This window comes from Diabrotica undecimpunctata, chromosome 7, assembly GCF_040954645.1.
Source record: "Diabrotica undecimpunctata isolate CICGRU chromosome 7, icDiaUnde3, whole genome shotgun sequence".
Taxonomy (NCBI): Eukaryota; Metazoa; Arthropoda; class Insecta; order Coleoptera; family Chrysomelidae; genus Diabrotica; species Diabrotica undecimpunctata.
Genome location: NC_092809.1, coordinates 155,192,509 through 155,202,044, shown reverse-complemented (window position 1 = coordinate 155,202,044; position 9,536 = coordinate 155,192,509). Strand labels below are relative to the sequence as shown.

The following is a 9,536-nucleotide window of genomic DNA, read 5'->3' as shown; positions in this document are numbered from 1 at the left end:
TTCTTTATTCCGCTATTGTTGCTATATTTTTGTTTATAACTTCTTCTTTAAGTATTTGCTACCAAAGAATGCTACATTCTGCTGATTGATTTACTACACATTTTTCTTCATTGAATATTACAAAGGCTGCTTCTTCTATTTTTCTCTTTTTCATGTCTGTTTCTTTCATGACTATTGAAAAACAACCAATATACACAAGGACTTCGACAAATTAAAGATTTGCAAACATCCCTGCGATATTGAACAGAGACTACAATGAGAAGATGCAACAAAATTTATGAAAGAAACAGATATGAAAAAGAAAAAAAATCAAAGAAGCAACCCTCATCTTCCTTGATAAAGAAAAATGCGTAGCAAACCCATCAGCTAAATGAAGCAGGCTTTGTTTGCCAACCCTTAAATGGATTGCTTGAAAAAAAGTTGTTGTTGATGTTGTTTCGATAAAAGTTTTAGATAAAAAGGGCCTCTTGCCCTAATTCCTTAAAACCAATATTAGCATAGTTTTTGTTTCTAAGGTTTTAAAGTCAATTGTAAATTGTTTGTGTTGTGTTAACACTGTCATTGCAATAAGCATAAATTCTGTTGTGACGGCAAAAATTGTGGTGGCATTAAAAGATGGTCATGGTCAGCGCGAAACAGCGAGAAACATTGATGTAAGTCTCTTTAGGGTGTAACGAGTATGACGACGGTACGAAGAAACTGATCTGTTTACTCGAAGACCTAGTCCAGTTCTAGGCGGAATTGCAACAGGTAGTGATGACCACCTTGTCATTTCTAGCGCTTTGAGAAAACGAACGGTCATGGCAGTTACCCTTCGAAATCATCTGCAAGAAGTAAGAAATGTACACGTAAGTAAATGGACAATTTTGCACGAGAATACTTGGCGTGAACATACAGGTGTGGAGTCGTATATTTCTTCCCGATGAATCGAAATTCTCTCTTACAGGCTGAAACAAACGAAATAAACAAGAGTGTGGTGATGTCCAGGTGAAATATATGCTTAAGCATGTGTTGCCGAATGGCTTCCGTTTGGTAGACCATCATTTATGACATGGAAAGGCATATCGTTTGACGCTCCCACGAAGTTAGTCTTTATCGAGAATGAAATATTGACTGCGCATTTTTACTTGGAACAAGTTTTAGAAGACCACGTTTTACCGTTTATGATTATTCTTGGAGACAACGTAACATTGATGCATAATAATTCACGGCCTCGCACTGCTCAGATAGTTACTGAGTATCTTGACGAGGTTCAAATCACACGATTTGCTTTGCATGCTTGCAGTGCAGATATTAATTCCATAGAATATGTTTGGGATGAGATAGAGACGTTTACGAAATCATATATGCCGGCCCCTAGGAATTAAGGTTGATCTTCACCCTCGATTAATTTGTTTCTGATCCTAGAGATGGCTCTACTGCGGCATACTACTGTGGTAATTTTTTTAACTTAATCGTAGATTTCTACATGACGACTCTGTAATATTTTCAAACCCTAACATAAATTGCAGTTTTCTATCATTATATCAATTGGCTGAGTTGCCAAGTTGTGTAAACAGTAATTTTATCAAATACCAACGCTATAACTTATAATACTAGTAGACCAAGTAAGCAAAGATATCTTTAACACCATCTTTATGTATAATACTTTACTGCTCTGCTGTGTCAGTTGGAATATAATAATTATCTAAACAATTTTATCGACAAAGAAATTATTGCGGCTATCTCTGTGAATATCATATTACCATTAAATTGGTACATCATATTATATTACATTTTTGTTGATAGTTAAAAATTAAATGATCCGGTATTATGTAATATTTATACTATCTCAGTCTTTATGAATTAATACATTTTACTATGTCTTCCTCTTCATCAAATTAGTTCATAATAGAAATAGCAAGCAATTTTACTTGAATTTTACAATGAATTATTTACTTGAATTTACAGTCCGTAAACAAAAAATCCTTTTTGATTCGCTTTCCGCGACATGTTAGTGCGGTAATGCAACGATCTTCCGCAGTATGTGATCCAAAGCAGGCCACACAGTTTGCTAGGTGTTATCATTGCCAGAGGAGATAAAACTTGTTATTGAAGTTTTCAAAATTTTTTTGGTCAACAAAAAATAGATCAAATTAAAATTGTCCTGTTTTTTAATATTGTAGTATATCAAAGAAAAATTGTTCATTTTCATTACTTTCAATAAACTTTGAGGAAAATAGTTAAAAAATAATAATAATTTCTAAAATAAATTCAAATTACGAGGTGACCCTAATTTTATGCTCGGCAGTGTATTATACCTCTTCAATAAAATTAACCTAGTTGAATGTCTAATCTCAAATTAAAAGAAGATAAAACTTAAGGTATTATAAAATATTAACTCATCAAATTTTTATAAAACTAAATATGGTTTTAGAGGTTCCCTCCATTGTTTAAATATATAATCTTTAAGTGTAGCTTTTGCTTAAATATCTTAAAAGTATATTACTAAGATAAAAAAAGTTTACTAAATGTTTTACATGAATTTTGTATTAAACTAATAGTAATCTACAAAATAAATAGTTTTGTCATATTGTTATGATAAGCTAACCCTTATAATATAAACATCATCCAAGTCTATGCTCCCACTGCAGACAAAGGGGAGGAAGAAGCAATTGAGTTCTATTAGAACATCAACAATATCATACAGAAAATTCCTCGACAGGAAGTTTTAATCATTATGGGAGATTTTAATGTCAAGATTGGAGCTGGAGATAAGACACAGTTCATTGGAGCACGTGGACTTAGAGTCAGAAACGAGAAAGGAGACCACCTGGAAAAAGTCGCAGAAGACTCAGAACTAATTGTCACCAACACATTCTTCCAATTACCACCTCGCAAGCTGTATACGTGAAAATCCCCTCAAGACAGACCCTGGAGAATTATTAGGAATCAAATAGACTACATATTAGTAAATAAAAGATTCCGAAACAGCTTTACATCTGTCAAGACTTATCCTGGAGCAGACTTGGAGACAGATCACGTTCCACTGGTGGGAGTGTTTCAAGTCAAACTCAAAACAGTGTAAAAAAGAAAAGCACAATCATACGACCTACGTATGCTGAAAGACCTTGATACGAGGATGAGAGCCACGTTAAACGAGCAAGTGACTGCAATTAGAGACGAATCGAATGAAGAACAAAAGATCAAACATATTATAGAAATAGTTCAAAATGTAAAGAATAAACACTTAAAGACAAAAAATTTATTAAAATGCTTTATAAAAGGTACATAATTAAAAAACCCAATCGGGCTATATCATAAAGACAAAACGTTTTTGGAATCCATATTTCATCATCAGTGTCTAGGTGTACATGTTTTAAGCCACTAAATATCTAGGTGAAAACCCGTTAAAAATTATAGGTTAAAATTAAGTTTACATTATTCGATCGTATATGTTAAGATGTTAAAGTTACCAGTAGATTTGATAACATGCCAACGTACGACTCTACATGAAGTTGCTGGTCCTGAGACAAAGTGTCTACAAAATATAGAAGACATACGAATCACTTATTTGAGAAACCTCATAAGTCTCAAAATTAAACTTTCGGAAAAACAGAAAAAACTGTTTGAGGAAAACACGAAGATTTCTACATATTAAATACTGACCTAATTCCGTTTATATAGTGTTTGCTGACTTTTTCTCTCCAATATTTTTTGAAAAAAAAGATTGAGAATAAGCTCTATATAAGCTCAAAATTGGTTGACTTATGGAGTTTCTCAAATAAATTGTTCAGCGTCACCTGAAACTAAACTTTATAAGGAATTAAAATGAAAAAAAATACACATAGTACTGTAGTTTATATTAAAAAGTACAAAAATATTATTACAATTAAAAAAAAAACGAAATGTGTGATCATTCATCTTCTTCTTCACATATATTATTGGACGCTGGGGGCCAGTTAAACAATTCATTATAATAATCCTGGATATTTTCTACATCCGGTATATAACTTTGTAGTTTTTTTTATATCAACAATCTTCTTATAATTAATCGGAATCTTTTCACTGGGATATGCCAATGCTTCAGGCAATATTAGTGTATTTTTTTTATTACTGTTAAGCCTGAAGGTGTGATTGGTTAATCCGTTAATAAAAAGGCGTGCTACAACCAAGTTTGCGTTCTCGTAGAAGTGGTGAAAATGCATGAATTGGCTTATTTTTAGTTGAACCTTGTGATTCCTTGGAATATTTTTGCCACTGGATTCCGCGGATAACATGTTTTTTTTTAGTACTCTGGCCACCTACTTTTGTAATCAATTACGTCTTCAGCATTGACCAATATCACATTAAAGCGGTTATTTTTACATGACGTTTTTATCAGTTGTCCATATTCTTCGATGGTGTACATACGGTCTACTTTTCTAATTTTTCTTTTAATCACCGCAAAATCCCTATCACAGGGTATTTCCCCTGTCACAATGGTCTTAAATTTTAAATTTGGTAAATTAATATCGTTATGAACACTGTCGCTTTCACTTATTTTAAAATGTTTTTGTCAAGATATAATAGAAATAAGTAATCCACAATATTATTACTACTGTATTCCTCTTCACTACACATTTATTTATCTACGTGTATTCACAACACAAGATTGAACTTGACTGCAAATTATTGGCACTATTGCATCATCCGTATCGACGACATGCGTGGTGCATAGGAGAAACGCCTTTAGTCATGGACTTATGGTGTTTCTCTAATACATCGCCAAATCACACCGCTGTAAATAGGTTACAAATGCACTGACTGAAGGGGTTTCTTTACAAAAATGTGTATTTACAGTTTAAAAGTTAATTTTAGTGAAAAAACGATTTTGGTAAAATTATGACTTATGGGGTTTCTCAAATAAGTGATTCATACTATAACACAATATTAAAAAAATTATGAAATACTTACATGAACTCATTCGAAAAGAAGAGTAATTCCATGCAGAAAAGTCTAGCCATAACAATTAAAAAAGAATATGCAAAAAACTAGACGCAACAAAAACATTTAAAATGATTAATAAACTGAGATATCTTTGATCTAAACCAAATCCGATAATGAACAAGAGAGATCAAAAAACTGCATTTGTAAAACACCTTGTTAATGGATAACACCTTGGATTGTAAATACCTTGGATAAAAGAGCATTAGTATTATATTAAAACAGAGAGGGACACTGAATATTCCAATATAATGATGCATAAATTGTTTATTAACACAAAATGAATCAAAATAAGCGCAAAAAGATTATAACTTTAATATCTTGAAATGTAAAATGGTTAATGTATCTGACACCTTAACTGAGTAAATAAAAGCCAAATGAGTATAGTACAACAAGTTCAAAATGTTACAAAACAAAATTTTACAAGATGTATCAATTTTTGTAATTTTTTACTTCATAAATTTTTTTAACAATGATTGTCGTATTGAAAGTTAAAAAAAGCATAATTTTAATTTCATTATAGATCAATACCATATAGCAGCAAAGAAGAACCCGAGAAAAAGAACAAACATATAAAGATCTCAGAAGAGAAGAGAAGTACATCCATCGGAGAAAAAAGCGAACTTATGAAAATAGAATATTGGAAGAACTTGAGGCATTACAAAAGGAAAATCAAACAAGAAAATTCTATAAAAATCTAAATAAACAAGAAAAGAATTTAAACCAAGGATCGGACTATGTAAGGATAAGGAGGGGCATATACTCAATACAAAAGAAGAAGTATTGAAAAGGTGGGTGGAGCACTATAAAGAACTGCATACTATCGAAGTAGAAGATCCAAATCAACCACCCCCAGGAGCAAACAACAATACACCATTGAAGCCTCCATCAATTCAGGAAGTACGGGATGCAATAAAACACCTAAAAAATAATAAATCTCCAGGAAGTGATGGTATACCCGCGGAACTTATGAAATGTGGAGGTGCTACTCTGACTAATCATATATATAAAATCATACTGAGAGCCTGGAATGAGGAACAAATCCCAGAAGAGTGGTGTATTGGGATCGTTTGCCCGCTACACAAAAAGGGCGATGAATTAGAATGTAGAAACTATAGGGAAATAACCCTCCTTAATACAGCATACAAAATATTTTCATGTATTTTATATGGTCGCCTGAGTGAATATTCAGAGGAGCTTCTTGGCGAATATCAAAGTGGTTTTAGGCCTGGTCGATCAACAACAGACCAGATCTTTGTGCTAAGGCAAATACTGGAAAAAATCAATGAATTTAATATCGACACATACCATCTTTTCGTAGATTTTAAATCGGCCTATGATAGTGTCCTAAGAAATAAATTGTATGAAGCCATGGATGAATTCCACATCCCCGATAAACTGATAAGATTGGTTAAGGCTACAATATGTAAAGTTGTTTGCAAAGTCGAAATACAGGGCGAACAATCACAGACGTTTGAAACGCATGTTGGGCTGCGACAGGGAGATGCGCTGACGTGTCTCCTTTTCAACATAGCTTTGAAAAAGGCGGTCAGGGATGCCCAAATAGACAGCTTCCTCTGCTGACATTTTTAATAAATCATCCCAAATTTTGGCATATGCAGATGATGTTGATCTAGTTGCCCGCACAACACGCAAGCTAGAAGAAATGTATACCACCTTGTCACACGCCTCAAAAAATATGGGCCTGCAAGTAAATGAAAATAAAACTAAGATAATGGCATCAACACACAACAATAGAGCCAGAAACATCGGCCACCAATTCACGGTTGATAATTCTACCTTTGAAGTGGTGGACAAATTCATATACTTAGGCTCCCTGATCACCAAGGAGAACGTCATGACGGAACAAATCAAGCGAAGAATAATCCTAGCAAACAAATGCTATTTTGGACTAAGTAGAGATATGAAAAGCAGAAAATTAAGCCAAAAAAACAAAAATAACCATATACAAAACCCTTATACAACCAGTGTTGACATATGGGTCGGAGGCATGGACCATTTCCAAGGCAGATGAAAATCTCCTGCTTATATTTGAACGAAGGATCCTGAGAAGAATATTTGGTGGCATCTGTGAAAATGGTGTTTGGAGAAGGAGGTACAACTACGAGATATATCACAGATATAAACATATATTTGGTGGTAAAGACGTAGTATCCTTTATAAAAATAGGAAGACTAAGATGGGCAGGACATCTGGCAAGATCACAGCAGAACAACCCTCCTAGAAGAATCCTTGTCACAACCTGTGGGAAGTAGAAAAAGGGGTAGACCAAATCTCAGATGGAGGGATGGTTTAGATGAGGATGGTAGACAAATAGGCCCAGCAAACTGGCAACAGTTGGCAATGGATAGAACTGACTGGCGTAATAGACTTGGGAAGGTTGAGGCTCTTTTATAGGGCTATAGCACCAATGATGATGATGATGATGATGATAGATCAATATCATAATAAATATATATATAAAATAATTAATATACATGTTTTAATAATGTAAATATTATATGTAAAATATAAAATATGTAAAATACTACTTTTGTGTCTTTCCCATCACTACGTTTGTGAATAAATTTTAACTTTGGTTAAATTAGACGAGAAACGACTAATTATTATCCAATGATTGTACCATAAACAAAAAAAATGTTAAATATATAAAGTGGACACATAAATATTGAGGCAAAGTTGTGGATGATGCATGACTGAAAATAAAAACTAAGTACCTACTACGTATTAGTTTAGGGAGACATGATTTATTAAAATTTTACTGAATAACCCTCCCAATAAATTATGATTTATGAAAATTTTACTGACTAGTAAAATACTGTAAAATTGAATGTAAGATTTATTATATAAAAAATAGAGCTGTAAATTTTAATATAAATACATAATTTTTATTAAAAAAGTTAAAGTCTTTTATCTCTTGCGTCTGTGATAACTCCCCACAGTTCAATAACAATTTCATCTGTGAACATAAAACTGGCGAGATCTGAATCATCAATGGCCTCCGCAAAGTCCATAGAATTTTGTTTGTCGACAGAGAGATCCCATATTTGCGCTGCAAGTTCCGAGTCATTTATTCCCAAAAACGTTTCCAAAATTCCATTAATCTTTTCAATTCCAATATCCATGGCATCATCTTGTTCTTGAATTTCTGCATTGCCGTCTGCTTTAAATCTTAAAGTTTCTTTGCCACTTCCATATCCCTTTTTACCACCACCTGATTTATTACTTTTAGGAGCAATAGATGAGAAGCCACTTTCTATTGGTTCAACTAGCCTAATGACAAATGTGGTGTCAACTGGAATATCCTTTAACGCTTTTGCGACATCATAATGTCTTTTACCAACCATATTAACGCCGTCCAACTTTTCTACATGGTCGCCAACTTTAATGTGAGGAATATTTTGAATGATTGAGTTTTCTTTTATTCTTTTAATAAATGCAAAGCCAGCACCATTGTCTGTAATTGTTAAACCTAACGCACTTTCCGATTTTGTAAGTTCAACTTCTTTCGGCCTTCCTCTACAGTGTGCAAAAATAAAATCTTCAAGTCCTATTTGCCCTCCTAATAATTTAGTCATATCAATTTTGTAAGTGTTTAGAGTGCAAAATAGGATGTCTGAGGCAGGAAGGTTGAAAGATTCACCAATTCGTTCGTAAAGTTCTTTTATATTGGAAAAACCTGACACAAATGCTGTTGGACTGCCATGTGCTAGTTGACAATAAAATTGTAATGTACTTCTTGTAACCGGTGAAACTGGAGATACTGGAGGTCTTGGCACAGGATCACTGCGTTTATCACTTTGTACACTATTTAATTTTGAAGGTTTTTTCTGTTTTTTAAACATGATTCTTTAGTTTGGCACACAATTATAAAACAATTACAGGACACTTGCTAAACTCAAACGAGACTGGTGATATCATTTAACTCTTATCATCAGTAGATAACAAATTTTTTAAAAGATATCTCAGTATATGCCAAGGCCGCTATATTTATTCTAATTAAATTGATAAGATTAAAATTGTTTAAAGCATTTTGTATTATACCATCACTTATCTTTATTCGGTTTATTCGATATCGATTAAAATGTTATACATACCTAGCTACAAAAAAAAATATTCTCAAATGAGAATAATACTTGCATATTTGTAAAAACCAAAAGGTAAAACTATAGTAAAATTCACATCTAGAATTTAGTGTTGGTCTTATGATAAACTAGCTTAGGGGAGAGTGTTGTACCTTCGTGCAAATATCATGTCGTTTGGCTCAAAATGTTTAAAAATTGCTTTATAGCGACCAATGAAGCATACAGAAGTAGATACAACCTTTACGTATAAATGACAAAGTATAGGTCTATGGATTCGTTTCGGTTATCTTTTAAAACAATTTTTGATATATTTTTTTGACAGATCGTCCAAAAGTACGACACTGTGTTGTACTTTTGTCCACATTATGTTGTACCTGTGGTCAGAAAACAAATTACCTTCGATTAAGAAGAAACAACACAAACGAATGGAATCTTATTTATTACATGAATTATAAGATGACAAAC

General features: G+C 33.0%; 1 pseudogene; it reads right to left on the bottom strand.

Annotated features, from left to right (window-relative positions):
* Window positions 1-7,812: 7,812 nt before the first annotated feature.
* LOC140447047 (PDZ domain-containing protein GIPC1 pseudogene) lies at window positions 7,813-8,921 on the bottom strand (annotated as a pseudogene).
* Window positions 8,922-9,536: the final 615 nt, after the last annotated feature.